Source organism: Melospiza melodia, chromosome 17, assembly GCF_035770615.1.
Source record: "Melospiza melodia melodia isolate bMelMel2 chromosome 17, bMelMel2.pri, whole genome shotgun sequence".
NCBI classification, from domain to species: Eukaryota; Metazoa; Chordata; class Aves; order Passeriformes; family Passerellidae; genus Melospiza; species Melospiza melodia.
Window position 1 is genome coordinate 8,023,725 of NC_086210.1, and position 25,118 is coordinate 8,048,842.

General features: G+C 52.0%; 1 non-coding gene and 1 pseudogene across 1 annotated transcript; one reads left to right on the forward strand and one right to left on the reverse strand.

Moving 5' to 3' along the window:
- Positions 1 to 910: 910 nt before the first annotated feature.
- Positions 911 to 993, reverse strand: LOC134426097 (small nucleolar RNA SNORD45). Its single transcript, XR_010029874.1, has one exon. It is a non-coding gene; the product is annotated as a small nucleolar RNA SNORD45 (small nucleolar RNA).
- Positions 994 to 6,439: 5,446 nt separating this feature from the next.
- LOC134426032 (antigen peptide transporter 2-like) lies at positions 6,440 to 16,661 on the forward strand (annotated as a pseudogene).
- The last annotated feature ends 8,457 nt before the right edge of the window (positions 16,662 to 25,118 follow it).

Sequence of the window (25,118 nt, forward strand, 5' to 3'; positions counted from 1 at the left end):
GCCCGGCCCTTGGCCTGCTATAAATTGCAGTATTGGCTTTGTGCAAATGTTAACATGGATTTTATATGGGTGCTGTTAAAATAACTTTCTATATGGGTGCTGTTAAAAAAACTGTTATAAAGATACAGTTTTTATTTCTGTTGTTAATTACCAGCTATCAGCACTCATCCTCTGAAGGCAGTGTGGGCAGCGGCCAAAACTGAAGATGATAAGAAAGGACCAAAACCACAACCAAGGAATACACATGCCCTAAAAAGGTGGAACTGAGGAGGACCCATGCTAAACAGCTCTTGGAATACGGAAACTTCTTTGGGAAAAAAGTTTACTATGCATAAGTGTCACAGACATCTTTTATGGAAAATCCTTTCCTTAGGATTTTTCCTCCTGAAGAGCTGAGAGGCCTCAGGAACAAAATGTAAACATTGATTATCTGCTGCTGTGGAACACAACAGGTGGATCTGTGATTGGTCTCATGTGGATGTTTCTAATTAATGGCCAATCACAGTCAGCTGGCTCGGACAGAGAGTCCGAGCCACAAACCTTTGTTATCATTCCTTCTTTTGCTATTCTTAGCTAGCCTTCTGATGAAATCCTTTCTTCTGTTCTTTTAGTATAGTTTTAATATAATATATGTCATAAAATAATAAATCAAGCCTTCTGAAACATGGAGTCAGATCCTTGTCTCTTCCCTCATCCTTGGACCCCTGTGAACACAGTCACAGTCAGACTAAACAGCAAGCTGCAGACTGAACTCACAGATGCACATTTCACCTCAATCCAAATGGATTTCTCCTCTGGAAAATTCCACCTCTGCCTCAGAGCCCTCTCCCCAGGCTGCGCCCCAGCCTGGCCTGAGCACTCGATGCCAGTATTGGGAAAAGCTGCACTGCCAGAGGGATCGGGGGCGGGCCGGGCCTCAGAGCAATTCTAGAGCTAAAGCGTGAAAGACATCAGAGCCGCTCAGATAATACATGCCAGCGCTCATCCCGGGCCCGGCCACCGCCTCCTCCTCCTCCTGCTGCTGCTGGGGCCCTCCCAGCCCGGAGCCGCCGTTTCCAGCGCCCAGGGCCGCTCTCTGTGGCTGCAGCCCGGCCCTGCCACAGCAGCCCTTGGCCCGGCGCTGGAGCCGGTGCCGCTGTTGGCAGCAAAAACCCACCCCGGGCAGAGCCGCCCCGGCCCGGCTCTTCCCGCGGCCTCGGCTCGGCCCCGCCGCCCACATCGCCCTCAGCGCCCTCAGCCCTCCGCCGCCTCGCCGGGCCCTGGGCCTCAGCGCCCTTCGGGGACCGCGCTCGGGGCAGCGACCGCTCGGGGCACCGCGGATCGGCCCAGCCCTGCACCGGCCCCGATCGGGTACCGCGGATCTGCCCGGCCATGCTCGGCCCCGCTCGGGCACGGCGGATCTGCCCGGCCCCCCCAGCCCCGCTCGGGCACCGCGGATCCGCCCAGCCCTGCACCAGCCCCGGGCCCGGCCCGCACCACGCACCCGCTGCCGCCGCCGCCGCTCCGCTGCCAGGGACACGCGGCCGGAACGGGCAGGGCCGGGCTGGCAATGGGACCCGCCCGCAGCCGCCTCCGCCTGCCCCGGCACCAATCAGCGTCTTCCACCCAACGCAATGGGCATTTTGAATAACGCGCGGTTTCTGATTGGCTTTTGGCAGATATTCAAACGAATACTTTGTGTGTTACGTTAGAAAGTGATGCTGTATTAGTTTTCTTAAGTAGTGTGTTAAATCTAGTTGTAGATTGTAACAAAGCGTTAAAATAGAAACTATGCTATGTAAGATACTTTTTTTTTTTAAAGAAAGGACGCACACCAGTCAGCAGCCAAAGGACACCTCAATCTTTCAGAGAAAGAAAATTTATTGCTCTCTTATCAGAAGAAACGAACTTCTTCCCGCCTCACTCGGGAAGAAGCCGTCAGGATTCAAAGGAAGAAGCTGACACTGACCAGACAGAATCCTGTGTTTGAATGGAATTTATGCATCATGTATGAGGTGTGTGAATATGCAACAGGTTATGGTTTTTTAAGGGTTAATCCCTTGTTAACGTGTGTCCTTTATCAGGCTTATTTTGCCCAGAAAAAGGTACCCGGACATGCATAACTCTTTGCTTCTATTGTCTCTTATTGTCCTAATCCAAATTGTCCAAATTATTATTACTCTAATTATATTGCTATTTTTATAACCATTTTATTATCATTCAACTTTTTGAAAATTTAAAAACACGTGATTAGCGTTTTTCACACTTTTAAACACCAATTCGTACATTAAAAGCAGGCATAGCTTTATTTTGTCGCTGGGATCACCCAGCCCCAGCTCTTTCACTCCCCAGCTGGTACCTGTGTCACAGGTGAGCCGGGAGATGATGCTGCCCTCAGGAGCTGGGGCCCAGCACCCAGGTGCAGGTGAGGTGCAGCAGTTCTTTTCAGGGATTCTGAAGGTGAAGGAAAAGGAAGTTTATTTTCTGACTAACATTTATAGGTTTTTAAAAGTGACCATGGATTGGAGGCTGAAAGTGCCATCTCTCCAATGACACTGGACAAACCAACAGTTTAATAAATTTCTTTTCTTCTATAAAGGAATGCAAAACAAATCTCAGGAGCTCATTCCTTCCAGAAAGATTATTGATACTGCTCTAGAAGGCACCTGGGAACAGCATCTCAATCCTGCCCATGTTTTCCCAAAATCGCTCCCTGCAGCAGGAACAGCTGGGTGCAGTTGTCACTGCAGATGTTCAGGCACCCAAAGCAGCTGCAGCTGTTTGTGAGCAGCAGAGCAGATATTCCCTGTGCCATCCCCTTTCCATAGGGATACAGAAGCTCTGGTTCTGGGGTATGTGATCCTGGCTGCTGAACTCCAGGGAAATCCACATTGCTCATTGGAAAACCCACCTGAACTTTTCTTTTAAATGTGATGGAGAAATGTCTCTGCATCCAGGGGCTACTGTGGTGCTAAATCACCTGAGGAGTGTTGGGGTGTGCAGGAACCCTACAAGTAAGGGATCAATAATCCCTGGACAGAAGCTGGGCTGCTCAGGAGAAATAATCCCTGGACAGAAGCTGGGTAGCTCAGGATCAATAATCCCTGAACAGGAGTTGGGCTGCTCAGGATCAATAATCCTGGACAGGAGCTGGGTAGCTCAGGATCAATAATCCTGGACAGAAGTTGGGTTGCTTGGGATCAATAATCCCCACACAGAAGTTGGGCTGCTCAATCATCTGAGGAGTACTGAGGTGTGCAGGAACCCTACAGGCAAGGGATCAATAATCATTGGAGAGAAACTGGGGTGCTTGGGATCAATAATCCCTGGACAGAAGCTGGGCAGCTCAGGATAAATAATCCCTGGACCGATAATGGGCTGTTTAGAAGAAATAATGCCTGGACAGAAGCTGGGCTGCTCAGTTTTAATATAATATATGTCATAAAATAATAAATCAAGCCTCCTGAAACACGGAGTCAGATTTTCATCTCTTCCCTCATCCTTGGACCCCTGAGAACACGGTCACATAGCTCCCTCTCAAATACATCTGCATGCAATTTCACAACAAGTTCATACATATTCATTCTACTGATTTCCTGTTACATTTCCTGTGAATTTTTCTTTATCAGAAAGAATTCCTGGGGTCATTTTGACCCTGCTTTCCACAGCAGCCTCTCTCTCTGTTTCAGAGTTCAAGGGCCCCCCCTTTATCTCTGTCTTGGGCTGCAGCAGTTTCTTAGAGCACAGGCTTTTGTCAGAACAGGCAGTCAGGCTGTCACAGACATCTCTCCTGAAAAATCCTTTCCTTAGGATTTTTCCTCCTGAGAGGCTGAGATGCCTCAGGAACAAAATGTAAACATTGACATTATTTACTGCTGTGGAATGCAACAGGTGGATCTGTGATTGGTCTCATGTGGTTGTTTCTAATTAATGGCCAATCACAGTCAGCTGGCTCAGACTCTCTGTCCGAGCCACAAACCTTTGTTATCATTCCTTCCTATTCTATTCTTAGCTAGCCTTCTGATGAAATCCTTTCTTCTGTTCTTTTAGTATAGTTTTAATGTAATATATATCATACCATAATAAATCAAGCCTTCTGAAACATGGAGTCAGATGTTCATCTCTTCCCCAACCCAAGAACCCCTGTGAACACAGTCACCGTGAAGTTCTACCTGTTTGTTATTGTAATCACCAGTCGTTTTAGTTAATCGCTTCTTTTGTATCGGGATGGCCCTGCCTGAGGCTAAATTGATGGCCCTTCTCTCCAAACAGTGAGAGGACGGGATATGGAGGGGGGGGGGCATCAGAGAAAATGCAAAATAACCTCGGGACCAGCATGCCATGGGAAGCAACCCCACCAAACTTACCGAAAAAAACCCAAAAACAACAAGCCAATACAGAATTAAGAGATCAGAGTGATGTCTGGAGGTGAGGAACAAAGTACCGAGCCTGCAGAGATGCTGAGAACCTTTGTTGCCTCTCACCCTGAGCAAAGACCTCAGCTGCCAGGCTGTCACAGCCCAGCTCTGTGATGGCTCAGCGGGGATGGACAGAGGGGTCAGGGGTGTTATAAATAAAAAAATCTGCCAATTTTTTGGGCAAAAAAGGGTTGCAGAGTGAACCAGTTATACCAGTTGCTGCCAAGGTGAAGTGTCACAGACATCTTTTCATGAAAAATCTTTTCCTCGGGATTTTTTCTCCTGAGAAGCTTAGAGGCCTCAGGAACAAAATGTAAACATTGATTATCTGCTGCTGTGGGATGCAACAGGTGCATCTGTGATTGGTCTCACGTGGTTGTTTCTAATTAATGGCCAATCACAGTCAGCTGGCTCAGACTCTGTCCTAGCCACAAACCCTTGTTATCATTCTTTCCTATTCTATTCTTAGCTAGCCTTCTGATGAAACCTTGTCTTCTATCCTTTCAGGATAGTTTTAATGTAATATATATCATAAAATAAAAAATCAAGTCTTCTGAAACATGGAGTCAGATCCTCATCTCTTCCCTCATCCAAGAACCCCTGTGAACACCGTCACAGGTGGGACCCCCAGCTCTGCCCTTTAGTGGACAAAGCTGCACTTTCCTCCTCCTCCGAGTCACCCTGGGAGCAGTTTCGGACCCATCGAGCTTCCCAACCTTGAGCTGATCACTTTTAATAAAGGCATTAAAAAGGAGAAAAAGTCTCCTGCCCTGTTTATTTCACCCGGTGTCACCCACCTACCCAGCCCCAGGGGCCACACAGCGCCTGAGGCGTCCTCCTCCTGTGCCACCCGGTCGGTGACATGGCCTGTGAAGTAGGGGGCGGCCACCTCACCGGTGGGGACACAGCATCAGCATCACCACGATGGGTGGTGACCCCTGAATTGAGGGAAGAGGACTGGAAATTGTATCCTGACCACTGCCAAAATTGTGTGTTGAACCCCAAAATCAGATCCTGATTTCCCAAACTGGGTGCTCAAAACCTCTAAATTGGGTCCTGACCCCTCAAATTGGTTTCTGACCTCGCTCAAATCAGATTCTGCCTCCCCCAAATTGGGTCCTGACCCCTCAAATTGGCCTTGCAACCCCCCACGGCATCCTGTCCCCCTCCAGTTATGTCCAAAAAGCCTCAAAATCAGATTCCAAAGCCTCTCAAAGGGGTCCTGTTATGTCCAAATCGGATCCCAAAGCCTCTCAAAGGGGTCCTGTTATGTCCAAATCGGATCCCAAAGCCTCTCAAAGGGGTCCTGCTATGTTCAAATCCTCCAAATCAGATGCCAAAGCCCCTCAATGGGGTTCTGCCATATCCAAACCCACAAATCGGATCCCAAATCCCCTCAAAGGGGTCCTGCGCCTCCGGTCGGGGTCCCCCCGTACCGAGAGCAGAAGCCGACATCAGCTCCCCACCAGCGTCCATCGCCCGCCCTCGGGCCCCAGCAGGGCCAGGAACCGGCGAATGGGGGGAGACAGTATCGGGGACACGGGGACCGGTGGGTTCTGCTGTGTCCGGTGGGTCTCGGTCTGTCCTTCTGGCTCCCGGTCCTGCTCCCGGTTCTTCTCGCCGGTGGTTCCGGGCAGTCCCGGGGGCCCGTGCGGGCCCCGGTGCTGCTCGCAGCGTGTCCCGGTCCGGACCGTGTCGCCCTCGGACGGTCCCGGTGTGCTCCCGATGCCGGCCCAGTGCCTTCCCGGCAGCCGCCGCCGTTTCCCGGAACGCGCGCGCGGGAATCCTCGCCTGACACGCCCACGCCTGAAATGGCGTCTGTGATAGGTCAAAGCGGAGGTGACATCATCGGTTGCCAGGCAGAGGGGGCTGGAGCGGGTTTGAGAGGCGAAGGAGGCGGTGCCCGGAGGGGGCGGGGTCTGGGCAGGAGGAGGCGGGGTCTGGGCGGGGATGGGGGCGGAGCAGGGCGGGGTCTGGGCGGGGCAGAGCGGGATGGGCGGGGGCTCGAAAGCGAAACCTTAACGGAGCTTTTGGGAGCTGAACTGGGAGTACTGGTGTGGACTGGGCAGTGCCCCAAGCTGGACTGGGAGCACTGGTGTGAACTGGTGAGTGCCCCAAGCTGGACTGGAGACATTGATGTGGACTGGGGAGCTGAGAGGGCTGAACTGGGAGCACCGTAGTCTGGACTGGGAGCACTGGTGCGGACTGGGGAGTGCCTTGTCTGGACTGTGGAGAGTCCCAGGCTCGACTGGGAGCACTGCTGGGGACTGGTGAGTGCCCTAAGCTGGACTGGAAACATTGATATGGACTAGAGAATGCCCCAGGCTGGACTAGGAAGTGCCCCAGGCTGAACTGGGAGCACTGGTGTGGGCTGGTGAGTGCCTTGTCTGGACTGGAGAGTGCGCCAGGCTGAACTGGGAGCACTGGTGTGGACTGGCAAGTGCCCCGAACTGGACTGGGACCACTGGTGTGGACTGGAGAGTGCCCCAGGCTGAATTTGGAGCACTGGTGTGGACTGCTGAGCTCAGGGGTCTGAAGTGGGAGCACTGGTGTGGACTGCTGAGCTCAGGGGGCCAGACTAGTAGCACCGTAGTCTGGACTGGGAGAACTGGTGTGGACAGGGGAGCGCCCCAGGCTGGACTCAGGAGCGCCCCAGGCTGGACTGGGAGCACTGGTGTGGCCTGGGTAGCTGAGAGGGCTGGACTGGGAGCACTGGTGTGGACTGGTGAGTGCCCCAAGCTGGAAGTGCCCCAGGCTGAACTGGGAGCACTGGTGTGGACTGCTGAGCTCAGCGGGCCAGACTGGGAGCACTGTAGTCTAGACTGAGAGCACTGGTGTGCACAGGGGAGCGCCCCAGTCCTAACTGGTTTTAACTGGTGTCTCCACAGGCTGTTGCTCATTCCCCGGGAACCCCACAGAGAGCACTGTCCGTACTGGTCCCACCATGGCGCTGCCACCCGCCGCTCTCCTGCCCAGTGTGCTGCTGGTGTGCTGACGCCCTGGCACTGGTGTTACTGGTGCCGCTGGTGCGGCTGCTGGCACCGCTGGGCGTGCTGGGCGTGTGGCTCGAGGCTGCCCTGCGCTTGCCCATCCTGGCCGCGGCCACCCGGCTGCCAGCCCCTCGCCGTCCTTCCGGAGCCACCGCGGCCGCCGTCACGGCCGCCGCCACCCCCGCGGTGTTCGGAACCTTCCGGAGCCTCCTGGGGCCGCTCGGGGCCGGCCCGGGGCTGTTGGCGGCCGCAGCGCCCGCCTGGCTCGGGGTCACCCACGCTGCTGCCGCCCTGGCCGTGCTGGCCTGGGCCGCGCCCCCAGCCCCCGGCAGCGTCCCTGAGACCCCCGGAGGCGTCCCCAAGGCTCCCAGCAGCGTCCGGCGCGCTCTGGCACTGACCTGGGAGCAGAGGAACGTCCTTGGAGCTGCTGTCCTCTGCCTCATGCTGGCTGTCGTTGGTGGGTGACTGTCTTGGTTTAGGGCAAATCTGGGAGAAAACCTCCAAAAGGGGCCCCTCCAGAAAGCAAACCCACACAACCCGTCCCCAAACCAGTTCAGGAAAGATTCCTCAGAAGTGGGAAGAACCTGTTTATTTAACAGGCAAAGCACACAAAATGAACAATACCAGATGACAACATTCTTTCACCACTCTGAAAAAGATGACAAATTAAGAAAGTCTCTCTTGGGGGTGGTCGCTCTGTTGTCAGTCCCTCTGGTCCTGGGGCAGCTGCTGCAGCCACAAGGTGCAAACTCTCGGTGTTCCCAGGTCCTGGTCTGGAGCAGGCTCAAGTAGGTCCAAAAAAGGGAAAGGAGAAACAGTCCAGGGAAAAATTTGGACTGCTTAGCTAAACTAAATAATGAGCAGAAACAAAAGCAAGAGCGAAGCAGGAGCAAAGCAGAAGCAAGAGAAAAGCAAAAAGCCAAGCAAAAAGCAAAAGCAGCACCATGTACTGCCCCGTGTCTGTGTCCCGCCAGCCGTGGGGGAGCGGCTGATAGCAAAACCAAAGCAAAACTTTCACTCTTCAGAGCCAGTCTTGAAGGCACAGAACATGATATCCAGCATAAACAGAACACACAGATGGGGATACAAACATCCTAACGTCACCTTAGGACGTTGACATGTGGTGACAGGCATTGACACCCCCAATTTGGGCTCTGCAGCCCCAAATTGGGAAACCCCAATCTGGGATACCCCACCAAATTGGATGCTGGTGCCTTAAAATTGGGTGTTGAGCTCCTAAATAGGTGATGACCACCCTAAAATAGAGTGGTGACCCTCCTAAATTGTGAGTTGACCCCTTCAGTTGGGTGCTGACCCTGCAAAAATGGGGTGCTCACTTTCCAAATTGGGTTCTGACCCTGCAAACTTGACTGTTGGTCCCCCAAAATTGGGTGCTGACCATCAAACTAATGGTCTGATGCCCAAATATGGATGTTGACCTCTAAGACCTGGGATCTTAAGGTCCTGATCTCCTATGTTTAGGTTCTGATCCATAAAATTGTGTGCTGAACCCCCCCCAAAATTGGTACTGACACTTTAAATTGGGTGTAAAATCCCTAAATTTTTCACGAAACCCCCCAAATTGGGTCCTGACTTCTCTAAATTGTCTCCTGCCCAAATCGTGTCCCGCCTTTCCAAAATTAGATCCCCGCTCCCCAGACTGGATCCTGCCCCCCACAAATCAGGGTCCCCCTGTGTCAGTGGTCTCACCCGTGGTGATGCAGCCTCGGTGACACCCAGGGGAGATGGCGGGGCCGTACACCACCGGCAAGGTGCTGGATGCCATCGGGAGTGGGGACGGAGTCACCGCTGGAGCTGTCGGGATGGTGGCGGCTGCTGGAGCCACAAGGTGGGTTGGAGCATTCCCAGGGCCTGTCCCCATGTCCCCAACGTCCCCGATGTCACCGTGTCCCTGTGTCCCCACAGTGTGCTGTTTTCTGGCTGCCGGGGGTCTCTCTTCATGCTGTTGATGGCGCGTCTCCGTCAGAGCCTGAGCCTGCGGCTTTTTTCCCACCTGGTGCACCAAGACCTGGACTTCTTCCAGGGAACACCAGCAGGTAACGGGGTACGGCCCAGCCCCATCCCCCCCGACCCATCCCACCTGTTCCATCCCATCCCAGCTAGTCTGTCACCCCAGTCCCATCCCCACCATCCCATCCCATCCCATCCCGTCCCGTCCCGTCCCATCCCATCCCATCCCATCCCATTCCCACCATCCCATTCCCACCATCCCATCCCATTGATCCCATCCCATCCCATCCCATCCCATCCCATCCCATCCCATCCCATCCCATCCCATCCCATCCCATCCCATTCCCACCATCCCATCCCATTGATCCCATCCCATCCCATTCCCACCATCCCATCCCATTGATCCCATCCCATCCCATTCCATTCCCACCATCCCATCCCATTGATCCCATCCCATCCCATCCCATCCCATCCCATCCCATCCCATCCCATCCCATCCCATCCCATCCCATCCCATCCCATCCCATCCCATCCCATCCCATCTGTCTGTTATCCCATCCCACGACTCCATCCCCATCATTCCCATTCCCACCATCCCATCCAATTCCATCCTATGCCATCTTCCTGGCTTCATTCTACTCCAGTGTTCCATCCTGTCCCCATCCCACTTTCCCATTCTAGCCACTGTTCTGTCCCCATTATTCTCACTCCCGTGCCTCCACCCTGTTGCGTATCCCCAGCTGCCTCCCACCATCCCATCACCCCATCCCACCATTTCCTTTCCCACCATCCCATTTCCCCTGTCCTGCCCCATTCCACCCTGACCATCTCCACAGCCATTCCCATCATCCCATCCCACTGCTCCCCATTACATCATTCCCATCCCAAATGGGATCATCCATGATGGGATCATGGTCTCACCCACCACAATCCCAACCTCTTTTCCCACCCTGCAGCTGAGCTCCTGGCTCAGTTTTCCATGGAAGTGCCATGGGTGTGCAGGGCAGCACCGAGTGGAGCCAACCAGCTGCTGCGGAGCCTGGTGATGGCCCTGGTGGTGGGGGGGTTCATGGTGGGACTGGCACCGGAGCTGGCACTGCTGGAGGTGCCCCTTGGAATCGCCACCCGCCGCATCCAGAGCACCCGCAAACAGGTCAGGAGTAGGAGGGAAAGAGTGGGAGGGGACTGAAGAAAGGTGGGAATGGTGGAGCTGGGATGGAGGCTAGGGGAATGGGATGGTGGGGATGGGATGGGATGGGATGGGATGGGATGGGATGGGATGGGATGGAGAATGGAAAGGAGGATGATGGAGGTGGAAATGGTGGGATGAAAGGGGATGAAGACAAGGGGAATGGGATGATGGGGATGGGATGGAGAATGGAAAGGAGGATGATAAATGGTGGGATGAAAGGGGATAAAGACCAGGGGAGTGAGATGGTGGGAGTGCTGACATGAGGATAGAACAAAATGGTCGAGATGGGACTGGTGTGGATGAGAAGAGAAGGATGAGATAAGGTGGTGGGTATGGGATGAGACAGTGGGGATGGGGATGGTGGGATTAGGAGAATGGATGGGAATGGTGAGGGTGAGAGAGAAGGGCGTGGGATGGCGGGAATGCAATAGTGGGGATGCAGTGGGTGTGGTGGGATGGGATGTGGATGGTGGGCTAGGAAGGTGATCTGGGAAAGTTGGAGATCCCCTGTTGCTGCCACAGGCCCTTCAGTGATCCATGCTGGAAGCATCCGCCCGCACAGCCACAGGGGTGCAGGAATCTGTTGCCGCCATTGAGACCATCCGAACCTTTTCGGCAGAGGAGGAGGAGGAGGAGCAGCACAGATGTAACCTGGCCAAGGAGCTGAGGCTGAAGGAGCAGATAGAGCTGGAGCTGGCAATCTTCGTCCTTGTCTACAGGGTCAGGGGGGACTGGGAATGGGAACAGCAGAGAATGGGGATGCCAGGATCAGGGATGAGGACACTGGGAATGAGAACACTGGGACCAGAAATGGGAAACCAGCGGCTAAGATGGGGGCACTCAGAGTACAATGGGGACACCAGGAATGGGGACAACAGAACAGGGACATTGAGTTCAGGAACGGCATGGCAGGAATGGGAATGGTGACATTAGAAACAGGATGGGGACACTGGGATAAAGGTTGGGAACATCAGTGTGGTGGTGTTTGCAGGTCCCCAGGATGAGAAAAGAGACAAAATTCTTGACTTCATGTTTCAGAAAGCTGATTTATTATTTTATAATATATATTATATTAAAAGAAAATTATATACTAAAGAAAGAGAAAGGAGACATTAGAAAGCTAGAAAGGAATGAATAATAAAATCTTGTAACTCAACAGAGAGTCTGACACAGCTGGACCTGTGATTGGTCATCAAGTAAAAACAACCACATGAGACCAATCAAAGATGCACCTGCTTCATTCCACAGCAGCAGATCATTATTGTTTACATTTCGTTTCTGAGGCCTCTCAGCTTCTCAGGAGAAAAATCCTGGTGAAAAGATTTTTCAGAGAATATGTCTGTGATAGATCAGGATCAGGAATAGGGACATCAAGAGTAAGATGGGGACATCCAGAACTGGAACAAGGACACCAGGAACAGAGATGAGGCCACCAGGAACAGAGATAAAGACACAAAGGAGTGGGATGGGGACAGGCAGAATGGGGACACCAAGAGTGGGTTGGGGGCAGATGGAATGGGGACACCAGGAGTGGATTGGGGGCAGATGGAATGGGGATACCAGGAGTGGGTTGGAATGGGAGCAGATGGAATGAGGACACCAGGAGTGGGTTGGGGGCAGCAATATGCCTGTCCCACCTACAGGTGATCAAACTGGCCATCCGGGTCATGGTGCTGGAGCCACCAGCAGCTCCGTGACGGATCCATCACTCCTGGGGTCCTCGTCACCTTCCTGCTGTACCAGGACAGAGTTGGTAACCATACCCAGGTGATCCCATGGAATGCACGTGTTTGTCCATCCGACCGTGCTTCTGTCCATCCCGGTGCCACCCCCTTCCTTCTCCCCAGGTGCTGCTCTACGGCTTCAATGAATTCCTGACCAACGCAGCTGCTGGACAGAGGATCTGGGAATACCTGGATCGGAAACCCGCAGGGAATGTCGGGGGGACGCGGGAGCCCCCCGAGCTTCAGGGCCATGTCACTTTTCAGAAGGTCTCCTTCACATATCCTGGAAATCCAGAGCACCCTGTGCTGAAGGTGGGTCTGGGGGGAGGTGGGGTTTCCCAGGGGTGGGAATTTTGGCATCACCTGCTGTCACAATCCGTCCTTACAAACGGGTTTCTTGATAGTTCATGGATTGATCTCAGGGTGCAAAAAAACCAACACGGCACAGGAGATTTGCAGTAATAAAACGAATGCAGCTTTATTGAATGACCACCACAAAATGCAGTAGAGGGATTAAGGGAGAGAAAAAGATAGAGAGAGAAAAGAGAGAGAGAGAAGGAGGGGGATATAGCTACCAAATGCAGAGACGAAATCCTTTGGTCCAGTCCAGTCGAGGATCCGCCTATTACGTCGGGGAGATCTCAGGGTTGCAGTCCATCTGGACCCCAATTATACTCTTTTTCGATGGGGGAAGGGGAATGGATTTTGCAACCGAGTCAAAGGTAGTTTATTGTATCTTCGGGAAGGAAAGAATAATGTTTGGAAAAGGGGTACACACAGTCCATGTTCAGCAGTGGGTGTGAGCCATTGTTTTCGTGGTCCACTGCTCACACCTGCAACATCCATCTTGCTTTGGTTAGGTTGCCTCCCCCACACACCTCTCCCAGGTTGGGGGTCTCAGTCCCAGTCCTTGGAAAGAGTGTGGGGGGCCTTTTCACATGGGGGTTTCATGTCTTGGTCTTTGATGGAGAGGCTTCTTACATCTCAGTTCGTCTGTCACGGCAGTTGTAAGACGAGTGAAGGGTCTTTTGTGGGGGACCACCCAAAACTCAGGAGAAGTCCAGCCAGGCAAAGAGGGGACAGCTTCCAAGGCTACTGTTGCAAAAAGGCAAGGTGCCCCCTTCTTCTTCTCATTGGGCTCAGTGTAGCATATAGTAAATACACCTGTGGACAACAGCTTAACAATGCTCTCAGGTCTCGGGGCCTTGTTGGCATGTGACTTTCTCCTTCAGAACCAGAGATTTTAGACAGTGGGGACTCTTCAGTGCTCCCCCAATGATGATGGTGAGGCAGATGAGGAATATTTCAGACAGACTCACACACCTGTCCCCATCCCACAGGACGTGAGCTTCGAGGTGCGCTCCGGGGAGGTGACGGCGCTGGCGGGGCCCGATGGCAGCGGGAAGAGCACGGCCGTGGCGCTGCTGGAGCGGCTGCGGGATCCTGGCAGCGGGACAGTGCTGCTGGATGGGATCCCGCTGCCAGAGTATGAACACCAGTACCTGCACCGCAAGGTGGGACAGCAGAGACACTGGGAACACTGGGCATGGAATGGGGAAAATGGGGACAGGGGTCAGGGGACAACTGTGATGGTGTTCACAGGGGTTTTTGGATGAGGGAAGAGACAAGGATTTGACTCCATGCTTCAGAAGGCTTGATTTATTATTTTATGATATATATATTACATTAAAAGTATACTAAAGGAACAGAAGAAAGGATTTCATCAGAAGGCTAGCTAAGAATAGAATAGGAAAGAATGATAACAAAGGCTTGTGGCTTGGCTCTCTGTCTGCGCCAGCTGGGTTGTGATTTGCCATTAATTACAAACATCCAACATGGGCCCATCACAGATGCACCTGTTGCATTCCACAGTAGCAGATAATCAATGTTTACATTTTGTTCCTGAGGCCTCTCAGCTTCTCAGGAGGAAAAATCCTAAGGAAAGGATTTTCCATAAAAGATGTCTGCAATAAACAATGAAATGGAACTGGGACCACAGGAGCATGGGAGCAGAAATGAGGATACTGGGAAGAGGATGGGGACATCAGGAATAGGGTGGGGACAACAAGAAATGGGATAGGAACATTGGGAAATGGGATGGGGATGAAAGGAATGGGGAAAAGTGGAAAGTCAGGGGTGGGGACACTGGGGACACAGATGGGGAGAATGGGATCAGGGATGGACACTATGGGGACACCAAGGTGGCATGGGGTCATGGAACAGGGGTGGGGACACCAGGAGCCAAGACAGCATCATAGGGCTTGGGGCTGGGGCAGGTGGTGCTGGTGGAGCAGGATCCCGTCCTGTTTTCTGGAACGATCCGTGAGAACATCCTGCTGGGGCTGGAGCACTGCAAAGAGTCAGAGCTGCGGGAGGCTGCCATTGCTGCTGGAGCCATGGAGTTCATCCAGGGGCTGGAGCAGGGCTGGGACACTGGTGAGAGCTAGGGGGATGGATGGGGCACCCCTGGGGCACATCCCCCTGATCCCAGGATCCTCTGGCAGCGATGGGAGAGCGGAGTGGGTGGCACATGGTGGGGTGTGCGGGGGATCCCTGAGGTCACATCCCACTGATCCCATGGGATTGCTCACGCAGGTCAGATCCCACTGATCCCATGGGATTGCTCACACACTGGTGAGGGAGTGTGGGGGGCAGGGGAAGGGGGGGGAACCTCTTGTGCTGGGATCCCACTGATCCCAGGGTCCCCCCGCAGAGGTGGGGGAGTGTGGGGGGTGGGACAAGAGGGGAGAACAGGGCTGCACCCCACTGATCCCCTGTGGTCGCTCCCACAGAGGTGGGGGAGCGCGGGGGGCGGCTGGCGGCGGGGGAGCGGCGCCGTGTGGCCCTGGCCCGGGCTCTGCTCCGGCGTCCCGCCGTGCTCATCCTCGATGAGGCGCTGGATGATGGAGATGATGGAGCGGTGAGTGGGGTGGGATGGAGGGGGTTGGTGTGGATAGGGGTGTAGTTGGTGAAAATGGGGTATGATGGGATGGCTGGGATGGCTGGAATGGGATGGTGGGATGAGGTAGTGGCAATAAGGGATAATGATTGGCATGGAGTGGGAATGATGTGATGAAGACAGGGATTGGATGGGGTGGTGTGGGTCAACGAGGTGGAGAAATAGGACAGGATAGTAGGATGGGATAGAGACCAGGGGTGTAGGATGGCAGGAAAGTAGAATCAAAGGATGAAGACAAGGAGATACGATAGGGTGGGGTGGGATGGGGTGGGAATGAAGGGGATGGGAATGCTGGGATGAGGACAGAGATGGAGTGCAATGGGAAGAGTTGGAGTGGTAGGAGTAGGATGGGATGGGACAGTGGGAATGGGGATAGTGTGGGCAGGATGGCATAGTGGGCATGGGGATGGGATGGAGAACAGGGAGATGGTAAGAACAGGATGATAGGATTAGGGTGGGACTGAGAGTGGGATGGGATTGGTTGGTCGGGACTGGGTGGGATCAGGTGGGACAGGGTAGGACTGAGTTGGATGGGTTGGCCTGAGGGTTCTCTGATTGGATGGGTTGGGATGAGCGTTCTCTGAGCTGGATGGGTTGGGATGAGCATTCTCTGAGCTGGATGGGTTGGGATGAGTGTTCTCCTAGCTGGATGGGTTGGGATGGGAGTTCTCTGAGCTGGATGGTTTGGAATGGGAGTTCTCTGAGCTGGATGGTTTTGGATGAGCGTTCTCTGAGCTGGATGGGTTGGGATGAGTGTTCTCTGAGCTGGATGGGTTGGGATGAGAGCATTCTCTGGCCGCAGGCACAGCGCTGGGTGCGCACTGGGCTGGCAAAGACCATGCTGGTCGTGTCCCACCGGCCGCGGGTGCTGGACGGGGCCGATCGCCTGGTGCTGCTGGAGCGCGGGGCCGTGATGGAGACGGGAACACCAGCGGAGCTGCGGGAACGCCGCGGCACCTACAGCCGCCTGCTCCTTGGAGGAGGCAGCACTGGGCAGCCCGAGGGCCCTGGGATGGGCAGCAAGAAGGGGGCTGCATCTGGCAGGGAATAAAGGGGAATCAGCCCCAGTGTCCTCATTCCCGGTGTTTGTGTCACCAGCCAGCTCCTGGTGTCCCCAATCACAGTGTCCTGTGAATCCCTTCTCCCCACATCCTCAGGATCCCAACTCCCTGTGTCCCCCATGTCCCCACTGTGTCCCCCAGGTCTGCCCATTCCCTGGATGTGTGTGTATCCCCTGTATCCACCATGCCCCCATGATCCCTGGTCCCCATGTCTGCTCCTGGACATGGGGCACAGGGTGGGAAATCAATCCCAAGGAATGGATCTGGGCATGGGTGTCATGTCCTCATCTCACTCCTGCTGTGCTCACTCCAAGCTCCTGGTGTCCCCAGTCCTTTCCCAGTGTCCCCATCCCCAGTGTCTTTATCCCAGTTCCCGATGTCCCCTTTTCTATTCCTCATTCCCTGAGAGGAAGTGCTGGGCACTGGAGGATGGGACTGAGATTTATTGCCCAAACCAGGGTATTTATACACGAGAAATAAAACATTTTGAACAACTGTAATTCTTGTGTTTAAAACATGGGAAAACAGGAAGTCAGTCTGTTGGGAAGGGCTGCTGTGTGATGAGTGGGAACAGCAGGATGAACTCTGCCAGCAATTTGTGGCTTTCTGCAGGGAGAGGGAAGGGGTTGGACCTGCACCATGGATCATTCAGCTGGTGATGAGAGTAAGAGTTGGTGTCACCCTGTCTCTGTCGCCATGGGTTGGATCTGGCTGAAGAGCCCACAGAGAGCAAGGATCCCACCAGATCCTACTGCATCCCTTGTACCCCAATCCTGCTCCACCAACACCACCTGATCTGTTTTGGAATCCCCTCAATCCTGTTCTGGAATCCCACTCCAATGCTGCCCCATCCATCCCACCTGATCCTGCTCTGGAATCCAGCCCAGATACACTTTAGAATTCTACCTGATCCTGATCTGGAATCGTGCCCTGGTCTGGAATCCTGCCCTATATCCCTTCTGGAATCCCGCACAGATTCCCCTCTGTACCTGTGGTCAAGCAATTGGTTTCTCTGCCTGTTTCTGCAGAATGAGAGGATCCATGAGATTCCAGCATGGATCACACACCAGGATTCACCTGCATGGAGGTGATCCAGAGCTGGATCTGCCTCTGTGTTAGGTGACATGTGGAGGGTGAGGGGCACAGGAGACAGACACCACTCACCCTGATGTTTGTGTGGCAAGAGAGGGTTTTGTTTTCCACTCCCTCCTTTATATAGAGCATTTGAAAGGCCTGGTCTGGATGCTGTCATTGGTTTGAACTCCACACCCCTTTGGGACCTGGGCCACTGAGATGTCTGCAGGCTTATGAGAGATCAAATTGGCCAAAGCTCTTGTCACTGAGCCCAGGGGCTGGCAAGGTGACACCAACATCTCACCCTTTCTTTTCTAGAAATTTTGATTTGCATTCTAGCTGCAGCATTTATGTCCAGGAACTGCTAGGGGAGAGCTCAGGTAAATATGCCCCAGGCATTAGGCTTATAGGTTACAGATTGCAACTTATTTGTAAAAACAACAAACCATTTAAGCCTTGAAGAAAATAAAACAGTCTGCAAGAACAAGAATCATTCAACCCTTATTAAAGAAAGAAAAACAAACACAAAAACTAGGAAACAATCTGTAGACAAGGAAAACAGTTTGTAAACAGGGGAATAATTTGTAAACAGATGAATCTTTATGTGAACTGCAGTCCCAGATTTCCATGAGGTTGTCACCAATCACTGATCACACGGCTCTGTGTCTGCTGAGGGTTTATCAGGAGGTGCTGTCAGGATGCAGTGCAGGCTGGATGCATCTGGCAGGTACCCAATGTGTCCCACTGTCTGTTGGAACACATGAATGTCCCCAAGCCCAGGTAATGAGATCCCAGGGACCCCCCCCATGTATTGGTAAGGAGGTCTCGTGCCATTCCCTTGGATTTGGGCAGCTGAACATCACATGATTGCATTGATAAGGAGTGATTTAGCATAACTGGGTTCGGGGATTTTCCTAATACTGTTAAGTGATTTAATGTGTATAGAGCTTTAGCTATTCTACTCTGTGGGGTCTCACCACATACCTCCCTTTTGTTTATTAACTATACCTTTTCAGGCACCATGTGCTCTTTCCACTATTGCTTGTCCAGCTGGTAAATGAGGGATGCTGGTTTGGTGTGATACACCCCAGAGCTGTAGAAATTGCCTGGTTTTCTGGGAAGTGTAGCAGGCCCTTTATCAGTTTTGATGGTTTGAGGAATGCCCAAGGCTGCAAAAGCTGATTGCCAGTGTACCATGGCACCCAGTCCCCTTTCCTCTGTGTGTACTGTAGCCCATATTGCTGAGGAAAGGGTGCCAATTGAGACACGGGTGTGTTTTAAACGGCCAAAATCAGGGATGTGTGTGACATCAATTTGCCAGATTTGCAAAGCACACAGTCCATGAGGGTTCACTCTCATCTGCAATGGTGCAGCGTGACCTTGACAGCACAGATGCTAACAATATTACAAACCTCTGTGTTTGACAGCTGAAATTGCTGTTGTAAAGCTCAAGCATCTTGGTGGAAAAAACTGTGCAGTGCCTTTGTTTGTGGAAGCACATCTGGCTGTGGTGCTGAATGGGTACCAGAAAAAGGTACCCGGACCGTCTGTAACTCTTTGTTTTTATTGTCTCATATTGTCCTAAATCCTAATTGTCCAAATTTTTATTACTCTAGTAATATTGCTATTTTTATAACCATTTTATTACTATTAAACTTCTAAAATTTTGAAAAACAAGTGATTGGCGTTTTTCACGCAGTGCCTGACACAACATCCCACGGACAGGGAGGTCACAGGATGTAAAAAACGCCAATCCTGTCACTGCTGTGTCCCAGCGCTGCACCGAGGACATCCCCCAGCGTGATGGCCATGTCATCCCCAAGGGTATGACAGGGTGTCCCCAGTGTCACCACCCACCCTCATCTGCTGTCCCTAAAGTGACCATTCCCATCCTACCATAGCTCATCTGCCCGATGAGCATCTACGGGACCCACCACAGCCCAGACCTCTGGCCTGAGCCTGAGGTAGGGCCACCCTATGAGGTGTCCCTTGAGGAAGCAAAGGGAGTCGACCACATCCTAATTGATCAGCATGGAACTCCGATTTGTTGATCTAGCTTACACTCTTTTATAGTGGTGTTAATTAAGCTTATACATATTACAAAACCCGAGCTCATCATAGGTTGCAGATTACACACCAACCCCTCTTTGTTGCCGATACCTGTGGTTTTCTTGTTGAGACTAATACTTGCTTTTCTCATCCTGTTATTGACTTGTTATTAACTGTTGTCAAGGCCTCCATGTTTTCCACCATGTTTTTTCTCATCACTTCCTCAAGGACATGGTGTTTACTGTTGTTAAGGGAAAAGCCTGAGAACTTGCTGCTCACAGCTGCCTTTTATTTTTTAACCAGCTGTATATGTTCATGGCCTTTTTTCCTTCAAGCCATGTCTGAGCAAAATTCTCCAACAAATTCCCCGTTTTTCTTTTTTGCGCAAGGAGGTTAGTCTGCCAAGTTTTTTCTATCATTCTACTGACCACATTTTGAATATAATCAAAAATACAAGGTAAAATAAGCAGAAGCATTAAAAGCACATCTAATATCTCTACAGCATATGTCACAAGGTTCCTCAGCCACGGTCCAAGCAATGGCTTTTACCCCAAAGGGTTAAAACCACCCCCAACTGAGCCATAATGTCCTGCCTTATCAGGCATTGCACGGTAGGTGGTAATTGGACTACTGAAAAGGAAAGCTGTTAGCTGTTTTTCATTCATGCGAACCCAGAGAGGAGGCGAACGGCTAGGGCTAATACTGCTGGAATCGACTCCAGTGTCCAACAAGCCTGAAAATGATCTTTTCTGTCTCCTTGAAATTCCACTTCCACCCTTTTCTTGGGTCTCTCAGAAAGGTTCAAAGCCAGTAAGGTAAGTCCTCCGGTGGATTCAAAACCATTTCCCCCCCTCTCTTGTCCTTTCATAGTCTGTAATCCCTTAGTCATTTGGCTCAAGTGGCACCAGCTGAGCACTTCTCAGTCCTTTGTTAATTTGGAGTGGTGGGAAAAGAGTACGCACCATAACATATAGTCCACATCAGTGACGCCAGGCAAAACAAATAATCCCAATGCAGATGATCTTCCGAAAAGCAAAGCACCCACCGTGTGACCCTGTATAACAATAGGTCCGTGAATCCCTGTCGGGATCTTCCGTGGGTGCAGGTCATCAGCATATCTTCTACGGCAGCTGCCGGTTCCAAGCCGAGGCTCCCTGTGGTGTCGGGTTGGAGACACGAGAGGTGCTGATGCTGCAGCGACGACTTCTGTTGGTGCGTGGTCACTGCGGCCCTGGCACCAACTAGGCATTGAAGGCAGTGTTGCTGACGTTTGAAGAGGTCCAAGAGCAGCTAACACCTGATTTTGAGAGGTCTTTGCCTGTTCTTGTAAGCCTAGCCCTAACTGTGCTACTCATTCATTTACAAGCCCTTGCCAATGAGCATTGAATAACAATTGCTGAGGCTGAGTAAAGATCAATTTAGCTATCCTCATGACAATCATTCACCAAAAGAAGAAGACTGGCATCAAAAATAAAATCTAACATCTGTTTGGCTGGCTCACTTTTCACTCCAAACTGACTAACAGTAGACCTCAGCTGAGACAGCAATTTCCAATCAAGGGCTGTAATAGTAGCCTGCATGCCCCCTCCTTCTTGCGGATTGAATACAACAGGACAAGCCAGCTGGGTAGCAGCGCTGATAAGCTCCCCATCCCCCTTTTTCATAGCGTCTCTGGCAAGTGCAGCCCAGGCCAACCTCCACTCCCTTGCAATAGCCCCCGCTAGGTCATTTTCCGCCCCAGGGATCGGCTCATTGATTTTCGGGAGATTATCGGGTGGTCTTGGCCATAGTTCGTGTTGTTCAGGGGGTGTGGAAGCCTCAGAAGCACTCTGTGTAGCCTGGCTTAAAGCAGAAGAGGGTGGCGAAGCAGGTAATAAGACCGTCCTCATTGCAGGGGCTAATGGTAATCCCCTATCCTGATCGTACCCCCTGTCCTGATCGTAATCTTTATTACACCCATGAGCAGCGGTAGCCTGCTGGGCAGCCTCTTTCTCAGCCTGAAACTGCAATAATTCATTGCGAACGACCCGCCACAATTTACCTAACTTCTTGGCAGTTTTATTGCCCTCTAAAGTAGCCTCCCATAATAAATCACCGAATTTACGCCACTCCGTTAACTCGTGAACCGTATGGGGATTAATAAAAATTCCCCTATCGTAGCCATAAGCCAAAAGCCCTGGTAAATCCTTTTGCAAATCTGTCCCCTTAACCTGCCTTTTTTGTAAAAAGGCAGTCAATAAATCATATGCTGCTTGCCTTTTCATACCTAAAATCGTCAGTGCTGTTGCAGCCTCTTCAAGGTCCATGCAGCACGTATCAGTCGGGCTTGCCTGTACGACACCCGAGGCACGATGCGTCTCAGCTTCTTTTTTATCTGCTTTTTTTTTCTGTTCTCCGCGTTTTCTGCCGTCTCAGCTGCTTCTCAGGACCTGAGCCGTGTCTTCACTCCTCCGTGGTGCATTGCCGTATCACGATCGGGTGTCACCATTTGAGGAAGCAAAGGGAGTTGACCCATCCTAATTGATCAGCATCGAACTCCGATTTATTGATCTAGCTTACACTCTTTTATAGTGGTGTTAGTTAAGCTTATACATATTACAAAACCCGAGCTCATCATTGGTTGCAGATTACACACCAACCCCTCTTTGTTGCCGATACCTGTGGTTTTCTTGTTGAGACTAATACTTGCTTTTCTCATCCTGTTATTGACTTGTTATTAACTGTTCTCAAGGCCTCCATGTGTCCCTGCCACCACAGTGGTGACAGCTGTGTCCCCTCAGTGTGACTGTGTCGGTGTCACCCCAGGTGTTCAATCCTCTGAGGTTGTCTGGAGAACAGCAAGGGACAGTCCTTCCTGCCGTCCTTCATCCCCTTCTCTGCTGGCCCCAGGTATGTGCTGGAGTGGGGACAGGAGTGTCCCCAAGTGCCACCCCTGTCCCTGGCTGGGTTCACAGTGGGATGACAGTGACAGTGGGGACGTGGTGGCAGGAACTGCATCAGGCAGAGCTTTGCCATGGCTGAGATGAAGGTGGTAGTGGCATTGACACCGTCCCAGCTGGTGCTGCGGAGGGACAACGTGAGGTCACCCCTGTGCCGCCAGCCCGAGCTGATCCTGCGTGCCAAGGATGGGCTCTGGCTGCTGCTGGAGCCACTGGTGGGAGTGGCCTGAGTGACACGGGTCACCAGGACATGGGGACATCCCACAAGGCGGGTGTCACAGCCAGGGGAAGAGCAGGGAATAAATGGTAGCATGAAAGGGACAGTATCATGGTGGTGGTGGGGATGTGATGTCCTTGGCCATGGGACACCTCATGGCATGGACATGACAACCCATGGACTTGTCCCCTAGGCCACTTGTGTTGCCATCCATGGCCATGTCCCCCATGTCCTCATCCATGGCCATAGAGCCCCATGTCACCATCTCTATCTGTGACACCCCCCCATGCCCAATATCGCCATCCACAGCCATGTTCACACCCATGCCCTTGTCCCCATCCCTAACATGTCCCCACCCATGTCCCACAATGTCACCATCCGTGTGATATTTAAATGTCTTTATATTTACCCCAATGTTGGGTGAAGGGCAAAGAAAAATGAGAGAAAATAAAGGCCAAAATAAAAGCATTTACGTGTCCATGCTGGCTGAGGATCCATATGCTTGGGTGGGTAGAAATGACCTGTTTAAAGAGGGATTTCCACTCCATTGTCTCCAAAATCCTGGTTTTTTGCCCCAGTCCATCACCATTTGGCTGTGGAAGATGCTGGTGGGCCAGAGAGAATTAGAATCATGGAATGATTCAGGTTGGAAAAGACCTCCAACACCATTTGGAATTGCTGGATGCCACCCAAAGCAATGATTGGATGCCAAAGGTCAGACTTTTGGTGTCAAAAGTAAAAAAAATGTGCTGTTCCCTATGAAATTCTGATGTCAGTTTGCATCCCAATGGATTTTTCTATGGCTGTGTCCAAGTGCCCAAGGGAAGCCAGGAAGATGTGGAGACCACCAGCCAGGTGTCTTCCCAACATGGATCACCAGGACCATGGATGACCAAGTCTCTGCCTAGCGAGGGTCACTGTGGACTATCCAGTGGAGGTCCCCAACGGGGGATGGAGTTGAAGCAGCGCTCAAAGCTCTTCCTGTCACTGTAGGACACAAAACAACACGAGCACACACATTGCTGCTCTCAAGAGGGAGAAAAGGTGAGTTTATTTTCTGACTCCAACATTTATAGTTTTCTGAAAGTGACAGTGGATTGGAGGGTGAAAGTGCCACCTCTCCAATGACACTGGACAAACCAACAGTCCATCAAATTTTTCTTCTTCTAAAAAAGAATGCAAAACAATAAGTTATTTACAGAAACTGTGTGAGAAAATTTGCTACAAGAATGTAAACATCAGAAGGCTTAGAAAATCTTAAAAAATCAAGGCGACACTCTTCCTGCACACAGGGCACTTGTAGGGCATCCCTTACTGCTGCCTCCCTTGGTGTTGGGTCACAGCAGAGTTCTGGGAGAAGCTCTTCCCACACTTAGGACACTGTCAGGGCCTCTCCCCAGTGTGGATCCTCTGGTGCATAATCAGGCTGGAGTTCTGGCCGAAGCTCTTCCCACATTCTCCACACTTGTAAGGCCTCTCCCTGGAGTGGATCCTCTAGTGCAGAATCAGCCCACTGCTCCTCCTGAAGCTTTTCCCACATTCCCTGCACTTATAGGGCCTCTCCCCAGTGTGGATCCTCTGGTGGACATTCAGATGGCAGCTCTGCCTAAAGCTTTTCCCACATTCCCTGCACTTGTAGGGCCTCTCCCCAGTGTGGATCCTCTGGTGCAGAATCAGGCTGGAGTTCTCGATGAAGCTCTTCCCACACACTGAGCACATGTAGGGGCATTCCCCAGTTTGCACTGTCTGGTGGATGATCAGGCGAGAGCTGTCACGGAAGCCCTTCCCACATTCTCCACACACAAAGGGTCGTATCCCAGTGTGGATCATCTGGTGGAGTTTTGTCAGTTTCTGGGCTGTTTAGGTGACCTGGAAAGGCCCGGGGTGGCCTTGGACAGCCCGCGATTCAAAGGACGAGAAGAGACTTCAGATCTTTTCTCGGTCTCGGTGTTTATTAATTGTTTATCTAAAAGATTTTCTTTTGGCCTGACAGAGGTCTGCTCAGCAGCCAGCCATGAGCACACTGCGAGCCCCCGGGGTGGTCACCTATCTTTATACTCGAAGTTACGTATACAATATTTATCATTTTTCCCCAATACCTTTTACCCTTATTAACCAGTGCACTTTTAGTAATAACTAATCCCAAAGTGCCAACATCACCACAGAAGATGGAGGCCAAGAAGAAGAAGAAGAAGAACAGGACACGCCCCAATTCCTCCATCTTACTTCTTTAGACCCCCCTGTACAGAAATCCTAAACCCTGTGTTTCACTCTAACTAACTTATCCCTTCACCATTTACCCCAGTGAAATCCTCCTATCCTCATACAGGTGTTGTCTCCTGTGTAGGATCAAAGTCCAGCCACCAGACACTTCTGGCAACATTCCAGGACTCCCGAGCCCCCCAAGGGTGGTCTCGGTCACTCTGCACCTCAGTCCTGAGGCACTGAGATCCCACATCTTAGCTCACTGTTTCCAGAGGTGTTGTTTGCTATATGCGACACTGAACTCGAAGGAGCACCCTGCCCTTTTTCCTGAACAATGGTC